This window comes from Rhinolophus sinicus, linkage group LG01 (genome assembly GCF_036562045.2).
Source record: "Rhinolophus sinicus isolate RSC01 linkage group LG01, ASM3656204v1, whole genome shotgun sequence".
In the NCBI taxonomy this organism is placed as follows: Eukaryota; Metazoa; Chordata; class Mammalia; order Chiroptera; family Rhinolophidae; genus Rhinolophus; species Rhinolophus sinicus.
This window is the reverse complement of record NC_133751.1, coordinates 165771602-165789356: the sequence shown is the minus strand read 5'-3', so window position 1 is coordinate 165789356 and position 17755 is coordinate 165771602. Positions and strand designations below refer to the sequence as shown.

At 34.5% G+C, this 17755-nt stretch overlaps 1 protein-coding gene across 1 annotated transcript in view; it reads left to right on the top strand.

Annotated features, from left to right (window-relative positions):
- The first annotated feature begins 461 nt into the window (after window positions 1-461).
- The window catches only part of PDE1A (phosphodiesterase 1A), a 398473-nt gene continuing 381179 nt past the window's right edge, over window positions 462-17755 (top strand). Inside the window, exon 1 of the mRNA XM_074338956.1 lies at window positions 462-522. The gene's annotated coding sequence lies outside the window, so the exon portion shown is untranslated. The remainder of the gene's footprint in view (window positions 523-17755) is intronic.

The following is a 17755-nucleotide window of genomic DNA, read 5'->3' as shown; positions in this document are numbered from 1 at the left end:
TGGATGTCACTAGAATGTCTAAAGTGCCGTTGGGAGACCTAATTCCCAGGATTGAAGCCAAACAATATTCTCAAATATAACAGGGTTCTAACATGTGAATAGGAAAGGCTTCAAAGAAATCCTTTTCAGAACTTTTAAAGCTCAATCCACTGGGTTTGATATTTTAGCATCAGTTATAAGTGAAAAGAAAAATATATAGATAAACTTCTTCAGCACCTCTTTTTTAGAGAACCTCTTCTTCTCCCATTCCGTAACAATAAGCTGGGCCTGGCCAGCTCATGTTTCCTGAACCCTCTTAGTTTCCAGTCCAGGCTTGCCAGTCAGAGCACTGCACACTCCTGATCTCAATGGTTGCTATGGGGATGTGCATGTAACGCAAACTGGACAATTCAAAGTCCTCCAGGCTTCTGACTTCTATAATCCATATGGTTTTAGGATACCTGCAACCTTTTCGCTGTCACACAGAAAAAATCCTCTCTGAGTTGAAGCAAAGCAAAGGCAAGCAGAACCAAAGTCAAGGAGGTGAGAACAAAGTCCTGATTTCATTGTTTAAACTCTTGGATTCAGCAGGAGATGTATTATTTGGTCTTCTCACATATATTTTTCTGTCACTTGATTTTGAAAGTGTTCTGGCTTGTATAGTCCCATAGTGTTAAGCTCCAAACAATTCTCATTACATTATGTAATTTATAATTTAGCTGAGCAAAAATAAAAAATGTGTTTTTGCTAAAAATAATTTAATATTGTAAGCTGCATTATCATAGCCTCAGAAGTGTTTGCTATTGCTTTAGAAATAACAGGTCAGTATGTCCCATAAAGCCTATTAACATGAAAACTTTTCTCATATAGTTCTTTGTCTCTATCTTATTAATTAGATTAAATGCAATTGTTTAGGAAAGAAACAGTTTCTATAGTGGCTTCAAACAATAGCTCTCAGATGATCTTAAGAGATAAGCCATAGTAAATTAGGAAAATGTGCAGATGTCTTTTCTTGGATACATCTTTTGACAATTGAAAATTGTTTAAAATGTCAGCTATGCAGACAATATATTGTCTTATGTAACCTGAATAGCAGCTATACTGAGAGCTAAACATTTCCAAATGCTATCATGTCTGTCTAAGAAGAGTAACAATAAAAATATTATTTGAAAATAATAAAATTGTTTTCTTATCTCAGAAAGACTTTGCACAGGTCTTTGGTCATTATTCAGAGCTGTAACATTAACTCATTATTCAGAGCTGTAACATTAATATAAAAGAAGACTAATGGTCTTCTCAGAATATAAAACTATAATAAATTGTTAATTATACACTCATTATCTTCTCCTTGGTCATCATGATGATTAACTTTTAAAACTTGAGAGAATAAGCCCAATTAATTCATTTTTATTAGGATTTGCTCTGGGTTAAAATGCTTCAATTTGTACTTGCTTTCATGGGAAACATGTTGAAATATCTAAGGTTTTAGGACAATATAATCACTTTAATTCCATATTAGTTATAAAATATTGAGCATAGCATAATTATGATATGTCAACAGGTAGAAAATGGGCCCTGTTTTTAATAATTTAATATTTTTTACATTATATTTTATTTTAGTTTTTGATTAGGTAATACTAAAATTAAATTAAATGAAAAATATAGTAAAAAGTCTATGCCATTTTTTGCTCCATATGCCCAATATCTAGTCTATGTTCTTTCTCCCATCCCTCCCCTCACATAAGCAATTGCTTTGCTTACCTTCTTATATGTCCTCCTAGAATTTTTTACGCATATTCAAGAAAACACGTATATAGAACCTTAAAGTGTTGAAAGTGTAAAAGTAGATTATTTAACAAATGGTCCTGGGATGTTGGGTAGCTCTCCGAAAAAAATAAAATTGGATCCACATTGTGCATTATACACTATAATAAATTCGAGATGCATCAAAAATTTATATGTAAAGAAAGATGCCATTAAAATACTAGATGAAAATTTATTTTTCAGTGGGATGGCTTTTTAAACTATGAATCAAAATCCAGAATCCATAAAAAAACATAGTGAATTTGGATACATTCTTTATGACAAAAGCACCACATGATAAGTCAAAAGACAAATTGCAAACTTGGAAAAATTTTGCAACCCACATCACAAGCAGAGCTAACCTAGTTTACAGAAAGTTCCTAGTGATCAACCCAAAAGATAAGAGGGTATAAGATATAAACAGATAGCTCACAAATAACAAAATACAAGTAATTTAAAAAACAAATATAAATGTAGTAAACTTCACTGAAAATTAGAGACATGCATATTAAAAGTATACTGTTACCATTTATCCTGTCATATTGGCAAAGTTTTGATTTTTATTATATCTATTGATAATGGGAAACAAGCATGCCTATTCATTGCTCATGGAATGTAAATGATATTAACTGCGTGTGAAAGGCAACTTGACAATATGTGTCAAAGTTACAAATGTACATTTCACTTTTTGAAACAGCAATTTTGTCAGAAATAAATTCTTGTGAGTATGAAATGATGGATGTACAAGTCCATAGCATGTATTGGTTAAATAAATTATACATCACCACAATGGAATGTTTTTCTTTTTTTTTCAGTCACAAAATGTAGTTTATTGTTTTCCTCTACATTGTGATGGAATAATGTCATTTAATGAGTTATTTCATAAATATCTGCCTCTAGCAAGGAACAATTTAGAAATAAAAGATAAAGGAAAATCTTAATATGTGTCACTAATCAAGAATGTACACATGTAGTCTGTTTTTGAGAAGAGCTGGTACAAATAGTTTGTTTCCTTAGGAAGACAGCAATCTAACCTAAATAAATGTAAATTACTACAGTATCATCAAACAAACTCCCTTGTGTTACAAACATTTTAGCTAGACCCCCAAGGGTCCAAGGATTATGCTGTGCATGTCCAGATTTATTCTCTTTAAGTCCATTTAAACAGCAGTTATTGTTTTTTTAATTTCCCAATTTGCTTTGCACATATGCCTTTTGTGGTTAGCCTGTGGTGATTTAATCATTTTTGGGGAGACAAATGGGGTAGAAAGCAGGAAATATGTATAGCAGCTTTGTCTGGAATTCTGTTTAAAATAAGGATTATATTAGAGAAAAAGTAAAAAATGTTTTATTATTATTATTATAATCAGTAGGATGCTCTCCTAAAATTGTTTTCCTATCAAGTGCTTTGTATATGTATAATCATAAACTCACAGCACCCTAAACATCATCCACATAGAATAGCCACTTAAAGGTTCAATCTCTTTATACTTCCGCAAAACCATTTTTTGTTGAGATAATGAAAATTTAGTCAGACTTGTGGAATCTTGGCTGTTTATAGAACATCCAGAATTAATCTAAAAAATCATTTTTTTACCATATAGATATATGTTCAATAATTGCAGAAAAAGTCAAGTTTTTACTTAAAAATAAAATAAATTTTAATAATATTAAATATAAACAATGCTGATATGTAATCTCTTAGTCAATATACAGTAATGGTTTTAAATAGATTTTAGTGTCTTAAGAAGATTTAACAAATTCAGTAATTTAGACAATGGTCAGAAATTCATAGAAATTGAAATGTGTCCTTAGAAGGAGGAATGATTATTAGGAAATAATACTTCCTTATTTCCTTAGCTCAGGTGATTTCTCCAGGTCACAGTTCCTGATGTTATATCTATCCTGGGTTCAAAATCTTTTGTTCTGCTTTGCATTCCCTCTCCTTTCCTTTCCGCATCCAGGCCAATGTCCTCCCCTATTCTGTCTGACAAACTAATCCCGCTGTTAGCTACTTGACAATAATTGTGATGAGCAATAAAGAGCTCCTCTTAGTTTCAATATTATAAAAATATTTAAAATAAATGTTGTTGATGCCTATTTGTGTTCTTTGTTGTATTGAATCTTATTCTACTTTTTAGTTTTTCAATTAGCGTTAACATTCAATATTTTATATTAGTTTCAAGTGTACAGCATAGTGGTTAGACATTTATATAATTTACAAAGTAATCCTCCCAATTAGTATAGTACCCATCTAGCACTATACATAGTTATTACAATACTATTCACTATATCCAATGGAATATTTTTCATTTGTTAAACAAGCAAACAAAACAAATAAACAAACAAGTGCTCTATGTACTGAAAGATTCTAAGACATAAGGTTAAATGAAAAATTAAGGTCCAGGAAAGTATAATATGCTATGATTTGTGTAAATTTGGAAAATGAATATATACATTATATATATGTATTATAATATACATATACATATATAATATATATGTAAACATTCATTCCATAAAATAGTTGTTACTGGGAAGGGGATAGTTGGGAACTGGGCAGATGAAGACAGTCTTAGACAGAAGGAGTCTTCACTGTATATCTTTTTAAACTTTATAATTTTTGACCGTGTGAATTATCTTTTATATATTTAGAAATATGAATTAAATGCAGCACTGATAAAAATTCTAAAGAAGAAATAGAGGTACTACTATAGATTGAATTTTAAAAATTGCCTTTTTTTCATTCAAAATGTATCTACGTATTCCATTTTCTGCTCTCCACCATCAGAATGTGAGAACAGGTTTTCTTTTCTTTTTCTTTTTTTTTAAATTTATTGGGGTGACAATTGTTAGTAAAATTACATAGATTTCAGGTGTTCAATTCTGTATTACATCATCTATAAATCCTATTGTGTGAGAACGGGTTTTCATAATGAAAGGTATCCAATTGATTTTTTGTTCTAAATGTTGTTCTAAATTATTGATATCCCAAAAGTTGCATATTACTTATCACAATTGCAAGTGCAGTTTATTTTCACATAGAGTGACATTTATATTGATGCTATCTTTTATTTCACACTTGTTTTTAATATTTCTGGAACAGGTTCCAATAATTAAGATAAATGTGGTAATTAAGGGTCTACTAAAGATGAATCATCATCTATAAATGTTGTGTGGATTTTGATCACTCTAATATCTGCCACTGCTGTTAAAACAATTCATTCTCATTTTATCAAATATTCTTGTAGACTTATTTTCTTTAAATCCTCACATTAGAAAGTTGTTTTCCTCTCTAAGTACCACAAAATGCTACCCATATGAGATGAAAATTTTGCATTTCAAGGTTAGGGTAACATTATTCATTGAATAATAGTGACACCTGCAATTCTTAGCATCACAGAAAATGGTAATGGTCTCAGCTTCAGGCTGCAAAAATGGCCGCTGAACACATCTTTCACCAAATCAGGACTCTTCTGCTACCGCTTTGCAGATTGCTTCAATTATTTGTGCTCTTCAGTCTACCCTGTTCCTGGAGTTATTTTCATTTCCTCCAGTAGTTATTATCTTAATATTATAAACATGTTAAAGACGGTCATAGTACCGTCTTCCTTTTTTGCTCTCTTTTGTAGAGAAAGTCTCCTGAGAGAACTCTCTGGGGTAACTGGATTTTTCTATATCTGGCTCAAGCTTTATTGGAATTATGTTGATCTATGAGGTCATGTTGTACTAAGTAGAGGCTTCTTAGCATACCTTGATTTATCTAACTTGCCAGTTAAACTGGTGCTCTACATTCCCTCTGCAAAACATAGCCATGTTCAGAGCGAGCTGAATGCAGATGACTCAGGATTGCTTTCTCACGTACTCTGTCCCTCCTGGGGACAGTTGCATACTTACCATAAGTCAGGGAGCTTGTCTCCAAAAGCTTTTATTACTTTTTAATGATTCAGCTCCTTACAACGACTGGTTTTGATTAACTGACCAGTTACAAATGCTGATGTGTCAGATAAGAGGATTTCTACTGAAATTGAACTTTAATGGCTGTCCTTTTCATCCTTCCATGTGGACCTAAGTTTTTTGAGGTAGGTAGAAAGTTGTTTTTGGTAGAATGTAATATAGTGTTATGATTCAGGAAAGTGATTAAAAAGATTTAGAGAAATAAGGGCAGGAGAAATGGGAGTGGGAGCAAAATGAGAAAACTGTGTATCTACAGGTCAACTATTTCCTATTTCTAGTGGAAGAAATCCATTTTCAAGCCACAAGTTAACATCCCTCCACTTTCCCCATGATTTCCTTTAATAAGAGACAAAAACTTTTATGCTAATATTAAGGATAATTCAAATAGAAATAACTGGACACACTAGCCATTTCTATTTTAGAGTGAATGAGTTTTTAGGCTTTGTGTAAATGACTGAGACTGATGGGGACACAGATAAGAAACAAAAAGAAAAGCACAAACACCAGGCTGGATCAGGGCAGGACAGGATGTACCTTCTTAACCTAGTATTAGATGAGGACAATATATTTGACTATTGGATAAACCTATTATTTTCAAGTTGTTCATGTAATCAATGTCATATTGTTGATCTGAGCAACTGAAATCTTATTCATGTTGTGCTATCTACCCATTTTGCTGAACTGCTATTACCCTGACATTTTAGTATTAACTATATTTGAGTAAGTCTATTCATCATGTCATTTTATTTTACTTTTGTTTTGGTTGTAGCAAATGGAGCCAATGAAATTTATCTTTACTTGTAATCTAGCATGCTTGAAAAAGTCTTTAAGACCTAAATGGATACAACATAACCTAAGCGCTATCAAATTATATGGTTTGAATTACTATGAGATCATGAAATCATTTTCCTTTTTCTTAGGTTTCTGGAAAAAATATGCTTTTTATTTAATGAATTAAGAAATTCAGAGAGAAACAAAGCAGCTTTGGCACCTTATCATAGTCATAATTTGAGATCATATTATAATGTCATAATTTTGATACTTTTGCTTAAAATTGAGGGGCGCTATGTAAACTTGTGTGCTTGTAAGAGTAATAATCTTTCAAAATGAAATTCAAATTGTTATAAACAGTTTACTGTATTTAGTTTGCTTTTAGATATAAAGATACTTGAAAAATCTTATTTCTTAACTTTGTAAAATTAGGAGATTACTTATAGGAACTCTAGAAGCCAATTGGTCACAGGAGCTGTTGGGGAAAGGGGAAGGCATGATTTTCCAGGCAGAAGAATATTGCTTTTTGAGGTGTCTAACAGCTGTCCTATTGCTAGAGGGAGAAAAAAGCAATTAGAGCAGCAGGGGACATACTTACCTATAAAAGGGAAATATGATTACATTGATCTTTGAATTTATTTTCAAATGTTTAAAAAAGGAAGCTTTATGCTTGCAGTTATTCTTCTGTTTACTCAGATGAATGATAAAAACCTCAGATTTTGTATTTTTGGTTTGTAGGATTAAAGTGGTCTGATTAAAATACACTGACAATTTAAAATTATGTTTTCCATAGTGGTATAGTTAAAGAAAACATACTGTGTTTTTGTTTGACTTTAAGTATGATAAAATATTTGTCTGGAAGAAAAATATGTTTAATTGTGTTTGTGCGTGTGCTCACGTGTTTGTGTGTTGATATCCTAAAGGCTTCTTTTTCCATTCATCTCCTTAAAATCCAAATCAACTCTCTCTCATGTCCTTTGTATTTCAGTGTGGAAGAGAAGAAAATCCTCTGAAAGTTGTTTACAATTAGCATAAAAAAAAGCAACCTAAGACTATAATTTAGTATCAATGTGTCTGAGTCCACTGATTTGATTGATAATGCTTTCCATTAAAGGGGATTACAAAAACAAATGTAATCATTCCCATTTCTTTGGGACTCTGAGTTCAACTTATATTTTCGAGGGCAGCAAATACTGCAAAATTTGACTATTTACTGACATTATCCTTGATAGAAATACAGAAAAATACTTTTATGTGAAAGCCTTGCCAGAGAGAAAAGTAAATTGTGCAAAAGCTTTTATTTGTCTTTATATAAAATTAACTTTTACTAAGTAACTCTTGTTAAGGCAAGTCCCAAAATACATAGTACCTCGTCATGTTTAAGTATTTTGCAATTGCAGGGACTCAAATTCTCATTAAATGAATAAACATTATAAAGAAAAAAGAAAATGTAGGGAAAAAGGAAAATAGGAGAGAATTTGCTGAGCTTATTATGTCTGTGTTCTAGTGAGTCTCTGGAGAGATCCCAAGGAGAGAACTGGTGCTAGGCTCATCGTATGTTGAAAACTACGGGTTTTTATTGAAGAACATAACATTAAATACGAATAAAGGGCTGGACTATAGGTTTGGATGGAAACAATTACAGTAAAGTGTGAATCTTCTACATGTTAATATTAAAATGAAATTCGTTTTTAATTGGAGCTCTCTACAAGCTATATTTTTTCAATCTGATGAAATATTATAAAATTTTTAATAAAGGAATACATGCCTGACTTAAACTAAGATATTTTTGAACAAGATGACTAGAGAAAGAGAGCTTGCCTTACTAAATGAGAGTATGCTATAATTTACTGTATTTGAATCAATGTGGCATTGGCATCAGAACATACCAAGGGAAAATAATCCAAAATCTGAAAATAGATCTTGGTAAAGAAGAAAATTGAACATATGGACACGGTGATATTTTAAATCATTGGGACAATGATGATTTTGCAACATATGGTGCTAGCCCAATTGGCTACTCACCAGGAAGTAAATGAAATTGTACCAATACCTCAAACCATATAGACAAATTTTGGATGGATTAAAAATTAAATTTAACAAAAACATAATAACAAACATATACAGAAACTTTAGAAGACCATGAGTATAAACGGAGGGGAAAGAGAGCTTTTATTTTTTAAAATGTGAATGGAAAAAACAATATATTTGGAAAAAAATATCTGCATGCAGAACACAGACAGAAGATTAATACACAAAGTGTTCTTACAAATCAACGAGAGTGATAATCCAAGAGACAAATGGGCAAAGGATAAAAGTAGGGAAATCATAGAATAAGTAATCTGAAAAAGTTCAAACTCCTTATAGGTAGGCAAAAGCAAATTAAACTAACATCTATATATCTCTCAGACTGACCAAAATTAAAAAAGAAGGAAAACACTAGTTTCTGTCCAGGAATGAAGGGGTGAGGGCATTTTTAGATGTTACTAATAAAAATGTAAATGATTGCATCCCTTTTGGAAGTAATGCGGTAATGTCTATTGAAAGAAATAAATGTATAGTTCATTTTAACCTAGCAGTCCCTCTCAGGAATCTAGCCAGTAGAAGTAATAGCACCCAAGACTGCATATAGAATATTGGTTGTAACATTTCTCATAGTGGCAAAGAGCTGGAAACAAAGTGAATGCTCATCACAACACATATATACCATGGACTATTTTATAGTCATTAAAAATATTGTATTAGAACCACAGTAGGAAACTTGGAAGGACTTCCGTGAGGTGTTGGTGAGTGAGAAAAGCAGGATGCTGATGATGTTGCATAATATATGAATTTTGAAATATAGGTAAGAACCTCACACTATAAATATGTGCATTTTGTAAATACTTATAATTTTATAATCTAACAAAGTTTGTCACCTGATTTTCCTGGGTAGTGATGATATGGGTAGAGGGGAGGAACAGAGAGGAGAAGAGTAACATCTTCATCTTCTGTTGTGTAACAAATTAACGCAAATTTAGAAGCTTAAAACAAAATATACCTATTTCCTCACAGTCTTTATGGGTCAGGAGGAGTCAGACCTGCTAAGCTGAGCTCAGCATCATGTAAAACTGTAATCAAGGTCTTGGCTAGACTGAATTCCTTTCTGGAGCCCATAATATTTTTCTAAGTTCTCACTGTTATTGGCAAAGTTCATTTCCTTGCATGAGTCAGGGCCTTGGATTCTCACTGGCTATTGGCTGGAGGTCACCTTAATGTCCTAGAGGCTACTTGGAATTTTCTTGTCAGGTGTTCTTTTCCATAGGCAGTTCACAACATGGATGTTTGCTTTTACAAGGCCAGTAGGAGGGTCCCCTGTTGCTAAATCAGCTAAGATGGAGTCATGAAATGGAATATAATCATAAGAGTGACATCCCATCCCATCACTTTTGCTATGTGAGTGCTGACAATTACTTTCGCGAATTCATCTTAGGAAAAGTACCACATACTTCACTGCTGAATATCACTATGGTCACCTTGAAGTACTCCGCTTGGGAAGCTATGCACTGATGCCAGCACCTAGTCCACCGTTCAAAGCAATTTTGGAACTTTTTCTGGAATGGCCATCAGAGCTGTCATTCGTTCTATTACACTTGATGTCCTGAATGTCATCAAAATGTCTTTCTTTCAATATTTCCTTTATCTTTGAGTAAAGAAAGAAGTCATTGGGGGCCAGATTAGGTGAGTGGGGAGGGTGTTCCAATACAGTTATTTGTTTACTGGCTAAACACTCCCTCACAGTGCTGTGTGCTGTGTGAGCTGGTGTGTTGTTGTGATGCAAGAGCCATGAACTGTTGGTGAAAGTTCAGGTCGTCTAACTTTTTCACTCAGCCTTTTCAGCACTTCCAAATAGTAAACTTGGTTAACTGTTTGTCCGGTTGGTACAAATTCATAATGAATAATCCTTCTGATATCAAAAAAAGTTAGCAATATCATTGCAACAAGTTTGGGAACTTAATTGTCAGACCTTGTATTTTTTTGGTTGGAAGAAAGTCATAGGTCCCACCAACACCCAAGGGCAGGTGATTAGATTACTACAAGGACATGGATCACTAAGGGTCAATATGACAGTGTGTCTGTCATAGAGAGCCAAGGAAACAATGAAAAGAAATAATAGTTCATAAAGACTAAAAAACTAACTGAAAACAAAAACTATTAAAATGATCACACTACATAAAATTACATGTATATAATAGATCATTTTAAATAACAAAGACGTTAAAAAAAGAGAAGATGACAGTCATGTGTCAGATCTTTAGTATCATGCATTTCCTTGGGTTCTTTGCACACCATTAATACAACGTACAGTAACTTGTACTTCTTTGGGTTCTTCATGAAGGATGTGCCCTGTTGATTTCTTCCATATTTCATCCATTCTAACATGCTCTCAATCGTCAGAAGCCCATTATTTTATGTATTACGATGAAACAAAAAGCAATGCTCATTAAACTAGGCTTTTCTAGCGCTATCAATTATGAGACATATGTCAATTTCAAAGATATATTCATCTTAGATTTGTGGAAAATTACTTGGGGACATTTTCTCCTTGAGAAAGTTCTCCTTAGCTTCCTGCTGGAGTCCCTTAGAGCCCAATGGGTTACCTCCTTCCTCTCAGATACTGCTGCCTGAGAGCCATTGCTTGACTTCTAGTTCCATAAAATATAAATTAGGAATAATAATAATAATCAGATTTAGGCCAAGCAAGGATAAGTAAGAAACTTTCTAAGAGCAAACTCTTCTGAAGTCATTCAATGGTTCTGGGACACTAGCGTTCCATTTCTATACCAACTCTCTAAGTGTATAATTTTCTTTTTTTTTTTTTATAGGAAGAAGCACTGTTAATATGAAAATAGTATAACAAAAATTTGAATTAAGTTTTAATTGTCAGCAGCAGATATCTGGAAAAATTTTTAGCTAAGCACAGAAAACAGATGTAATTATAATATTGTGTGTGAACAATGTTTTTCCTTAGATAAAATGAATGCTAATCAATCATGAAAAGCAATTTAAATGAACAATCTCTTAAAGCAAACTTGAGGCACTGAAAGTGACTCAGTAATTTGCTTGAAAGAGATTTTATTTTAAAAAATGAAGGCAATTTGCTTTTTTCTTTGGACTGTTTTTGCTCAAAGGCTTCTGTATATAAGGGTATATTTTTCTTATGAGACATACAGGTTGTTGCTAAATTTTTATGTGATATCTATAGAATTCTCCAGAATGAAGTCTGTAATCTTTCTTTTTTCATACTAGTACAAGGATTAATATTACAAACTCTAAAATTAATTTAATACTCGTATATTCAATAGGTGTCAGAAATAATTTTAGTTTTCCAAAGAAACAGACTAAATTGCCCCCTTTAAAAAATTAAGGATAGCATTATATTTATGTATGCTTAGGCTTTTAAAAAATTTCGGTATCTTTTGCTTTCATTAAATATTTTGTAGAACTTAAAGTTTTTCTCAAACCTTCCTCTGAAATTGAATTTCAGTGCTATTCTAGTTTTCATGAATCAAGGCGTTAAATAGAATGCTAGGAATTTGTTTACATTTCCTGTTTCAAAGTGACCTGAGGCTATCTGGTGTTGTAGTTTGTTTTTTGCTTCAGAAATCAGTGAGACGCTTCAGACATAGCTTTACACTAGAGTCTAATTTTCAGTGACATGCCTTCCATATGCTGTAGGGCAGTCTGTGGATGCCCTACAGATTTCAAAGGCAGTGGTGAGCCGTAGGTGAGCAGAATCATCTACCCACTCATGCTTTGTCATAAGAGTTAACTTCTTTCTCTTTGCCTTTATTTCTGATCTTGCACATTGCTGAATTTGATCCTTGTAAATCTTCCTAATTCCCTGTCGCCTGTTCTGTTTTTCTCACACACAGGCAACAATAGATGCCAGTGCTGTAGCACATATTGATGTATGTGAAGAATGGTGTCTTTATTAGGAAACATAAATGACTGGGTTTCTTTTTGTCTGAACTTGAAGTACATGATGGCTTGGTCTTTCAGCCCTGGGCTGCTTAAAATTACACTTTGGCTTTATGATATTGGCAAGTTAAAAACAATGTAAACTTAGCTCACATTTTCATGTTTTTCTGTTACTAAGTCTGTTCTTACATGAAAACTGAAAGATTTAGCTTCTCCGAGAACTAGTGAGATGGCCTTGTATCCATGCATCCAACCAGCCAGCCAACCATTATTTCCCCACCTGTATCCTGCTTCTTAAAACAGAGATTTCTTCTCATGGTAGTGTTTCTGCCCTTAGGCAGGTGCCCCATACTCAATCTCACCTGTCAAAAGTCCAGAGGAGGAAACAGATATTTGGAAGAAATAGTCAAAGAGAGTCAAGCTATCTACCTAATTCTCCAATCTCTATACCTGCATCACGTAAGTACAAGAACACCTTGTACTCCAGAAGGACTACCTCACCTTGCCTCCTTTCCATGGTGTTTCATAAGATCCTGTCTTAACTCTAGTTGCTATAACAAAATACCACTGACTGGGTGTGTGGCTTAAACTACATAAATTTACTTCTCACAGTTCTGGTGGTTGGAAGTCTGAGATCAGGGAACTGTATGGTCAGTTTCTGGTGAGGACTCTTCCTGGCTTGCAGACAGCCATCTTCTTGCTGTGTCCTCACATGGTGGAGAGAGGAAGCTCTGATGTCTCTCCGTCATTTGATAAGGGCATTAATTCCATCATGGAGGATTCATTTCATGACCTCATTTAAAACTAATTACCTCCTAAAGGTTCCATTTTCTAATGTCATTACAGAGTTAGCGCTTCAACATATAAATTTGGGAGGAACACAAATATTCAGTCTATAACACATTTAAAGATTATTTATATATACATATATATGTGTGTGTGTGTGTGTGTGTGTGTGTGTGTGTGTGTGTGGCGTCCCACACTACGAGGGTTGTGGGGAGGGAGAAGGGCGGCACAGGGTTAAGAAAAGACAGTAGCCATGAATATAGAATACGAACCACGGAGCCAAGGGGAACAGTCTCAGGGACTGAACCCCTAATCGGCCAAAGCGTAGTTTTTATTGGTAAACGTCTAAAGAGGTAAAAGATTGTTAATCTCAAGATCTGTACATTAGTAGCCTGCTGGCTGTTTCTCCGAAAGTTCCCATTGTATTCCAGCCTGAACTTTGCCTTCACACACACACATCTCAAGGAATCCATTGAAGGGGAGGGACCACTGATATAATTCCATCGGGTCTCAGTTTGCTGAGACTTCCCCTCAAAGGAGCTTTTGGGGTATCTCTCCATCGGGCCTCTGTTTGCTGAGGCACTCCCTTGTGAAATCCTGGGACGAGTGCGGGTGAACAAGACAACTGTAAGGCAACATATATATATATATATATATATATATATATATATATATATATATATATTTTTTTTTTTTTTGATGGCAGAACACAACATAATGACACTAAGTTAGATGAGATAGATGAAAGCATAGCTCTTTGTTATTTCGGCTCCAAACAAGAGAAGGCTGTCACTCAGGACCACACAGGGGGTTGCACCCAGGGATAGGGTAACAGCAAGCTGGAGCTGTAGGAGGCAGCTGATATATGGCAAGCAGGGTGAGTTTAGCTAGGTTTAACGGGCTCCCTGTGGATTGGCTAATTTGAATAATATTGTGGGCTCTAAGGCATTAGAGATTGTCTCTAGATAGTTGGTACCTGGCCCAAATTAGGATAGGTGCTTGTGGTCCAGAGTGTGAGAGTCCGATAAAGGAAGTGGTTGGAGCGTGGTCTTAGTCAGCTTCTGAAGAAGGGAAGCTGACCATCCTCTAGGCAGGGCCTTAAAACTGGGTCAAGCCGGCATAAAAAAGCATGTTATACAGGGTTGCCAGAAACATGATTTCGTATTATTATTTAAGTTTTCATTCAGGGGTAGTATGAAGGCTGGTATAAGGGAAAGGTTTCTGCATCTTTTAAAAAAATGCTATTGAAAATAGTGTTCATTGGTATCCATGATACCAATATGAGGACTCAGCTCATAAATTCCTCTTAGCATGTTGTATTATTGATAACTGTTTCCCAGTGCTGTGACTTCTGGTTTTCTCTTTTGAGCACAGACCTTTTCAATACACAGCTACAGTCACGATCAGAAGCCCTCATCTGTACCTTGAGCATGCCCAGTGACAAGCATCAGGCTTATTATTATTATTTTAAATCAGGAAACCTAACATTAAATTTCATGATGGGTGATACTAACTAGGTATTTATCTTTTTTGAACTTTAGCGTAAAATGGGGATAAAACCTGTCCTATCATCTACAGGGTTTGTATAAGTTTCAAGTGAGATGATTATATAGAGAGTGTGAAACAGTGTTTCATTCAATAATAATGCAATTCAAATAAACCAGGCTGCAGCTTCTGGATAAAAATAAAATAATTGGTACTAACATCTAAATAAAGAGGGCTTTTTAAGCTACAGCCTGCACATGCAAGACCCACCCTTAACTCCTGAGGCTCTCCACGTTCTTTACCTATCTTCTGAAGATGTCTCACAGGTGTTCAGGGCCCCTCACTAATATGCATCTCTTCTATGCACTAGGAGTCCAGTTGCTGGTGACAGCCCTGAGGCCCAGCATTTAACCGTAGTCTGTGGAAGGAAGAACAGGTAAAACGTTACCTGCTTCAATTTGGGGTTGTTTTCTCTCCTAAGCCTGAAACAAGATTCCTTACTTCTTGTGCCCAGAATGCCCCTTAGGCTTTCCTAGAGAAGTATACTAGGTCTGTCTGTTCCCAAACGTCTCTTTCCACACAGTGTCTATACTAGTCCATTGGTTTGGGCAAGATAGATGGTCACAATGCTGTCACCTCCATCCTCTTTTCTTCCTCTCACTAGATTCCCAGCTCAGCGCAAGTAGTGCTTCCATATTCTTCTTTTCCTCCTTCTTCCTAGACTCCAAAGCTTTTAATGGATGCCAATTCATGCGCAAAGATAATGCCAGAGTTTCAGTCTAACAATTTCTTCAAATAGTTCTTGTGGATTCAAGTACAACACCTTATCATCATAATAATGATTTTGTTCAGAAGCATTTATTGCAAGTTAAATCAATCCTTTTTTTTTGGTTGTTGTTGTTCTAACTGAGCTCCATACCCACCCACAGACTCTGCTATTACTAAAATGCTTCCTTCCCCTGAGTATTGCTGTTTTAGGCTACATCTTTGCATGCATCCTTGTATTGGTCTATTTCTTGTTTTGACCCTAGTTTTTTTCTCATTTGGGCTATCCTTCCATCTGGCTTCACCAGACTCGCAGAATCCCTAATTTCTGGGTCATCGTTGGCTTCTATCAAATCCAGCTCAGCCTTCTAAGACCCCAGCCCAGCTCAATGCTTTTGCTTCCTACTCACCATGGAGGATACAATGGATGGCTTGGACATAGGATGCTCTGAACTGATTTCTAAAAATAATATATGTCCATTTCTATCATTTCTGTGTAGGCCCCGTATAAAGAACATTTGTTTTTTCTCACATTGTGGAAAATTGCTTGTGTTGATAAAAACTTACTTCAAGATAGTTTATCTTATTCATTTGGGAAACCATTACTGTATAGTTTCATTTTTTTTTCTTGTGTTTAGCTGCTCTGTGACCTAAAGAGAGAGAGCAGTGGTGCTCAACACTGGAGCACATTTTAAATCACCACAAGTGGTTTTAAATGAATGCTTCATTCCAGAACAGTTGAAAAAGAATCTCTATAGGTGGATTCAAGACATGGGCATTTAAAAAAATCTCTCTATGTGTTTCTAATATGTAGTTAGTATTCGGAGTTACCCAAAATGTAGTTACCACTGGGATTAAAAAGTTTCAAAGCAATCACCTGCTTTCTAATTTTATGTCTTTTTGTTTTTTTTATAATTTATTTTTAAAATTTATTGGGGTGACAATTGTTAGTAAAATTACATAGATTTCAGGTGTACAATTCTGTATTACATCATCTATAAATCCCATTGTGTGTTCACCACCCAGAGTCAGTTCTCCTTCCATCACCATATATTTCATGCTTTCTAATTTTAAATAGTTCTATCTCATCATTAATAGTCTCCTTTCCCCTGCTCCCAATCTATTCTTTTTGAAAATAAAAGTATTTAAAACATACTTACCCCTCAATTCTTGTCTAAGATAGGGCATTTGCATATCTGGAAATGGGTTAACCAGTCTATAATATCTAATCATTTATAAATGAAACCATTAATTAGATTTTCAAATCTTATCCTCCAAAGTCATGAAAATGTGCTATTTTCTCCTGAAGCTATTTCCATTTTTAAGTAAATGCATTATAAATTAGCAAACCAAAGGAATATGCATTAACTGTAATTCACATCCTATAAATTTCAGACTAAAGCAGAAACCTCATTTTTTTTTTAGGATGTTGCTATATACTTCTTGTCTAGCACCCTGTACTTACTTATGTAGAAATTAAATACTTTGATATCCTCAGGAATCTTACAAATGTTGGGAAAAACAGCAAACATCTTGCTATATTCACACAAAAATCAAGCATTAAAAATTCCTGTTGGAGATCAAAAAGTATCCTAATACACTCAAAGGGAGAGAAAAGCAATGGATTATTTATAGAATGATAATCAAAAATGGAAAGAAAAGTTGTTTTAAGTGGTTGAAAATACTAGGTGGGTAGAGACAATGACAGAATATACATAGTTTTAAAAAAATGTTTCCTCCTGATATTTTCCCTTTAGAGAGTGTGATAGGGAGGAAAGTAAGAAAGGATTGGAATCTCTGGCATTTGTGTTTCCGAAAAGCTCAACCCCACTGAGCAGATTATATTAGGTGTTCTATCAAAAACATTCACTACAAAAAGTGATTCTTCTACACTTAAAGCAAGATTGGGGGTGGTGGAACTCAACTAGAGACAGCCAAATATACTCCCAGGTTTCAAGGAGCTGGTGGATTTGAGGTCACAGAGAGATGATGTGTACCCCTGCTTCTGAACTAGAATCCTGAAGAGGTGAAAAGATATGACAGGTTTGTAGAACCCAAGATAGGAAGAGATCTGCCCCCAATTTTTAGTCATAGAGTCTTGAAATACGGCAAAGCTTCAGAGAGGGAATGGCTATTTGATGCCCCTGGACAGAAGAGGCACAGAGAGCCCCGTGGAGATGATTCCTGGATCACTAAGTGCTATGGATTGAATGTTTCTATCCCATCCAAATTCCTATGTTGAGACCTA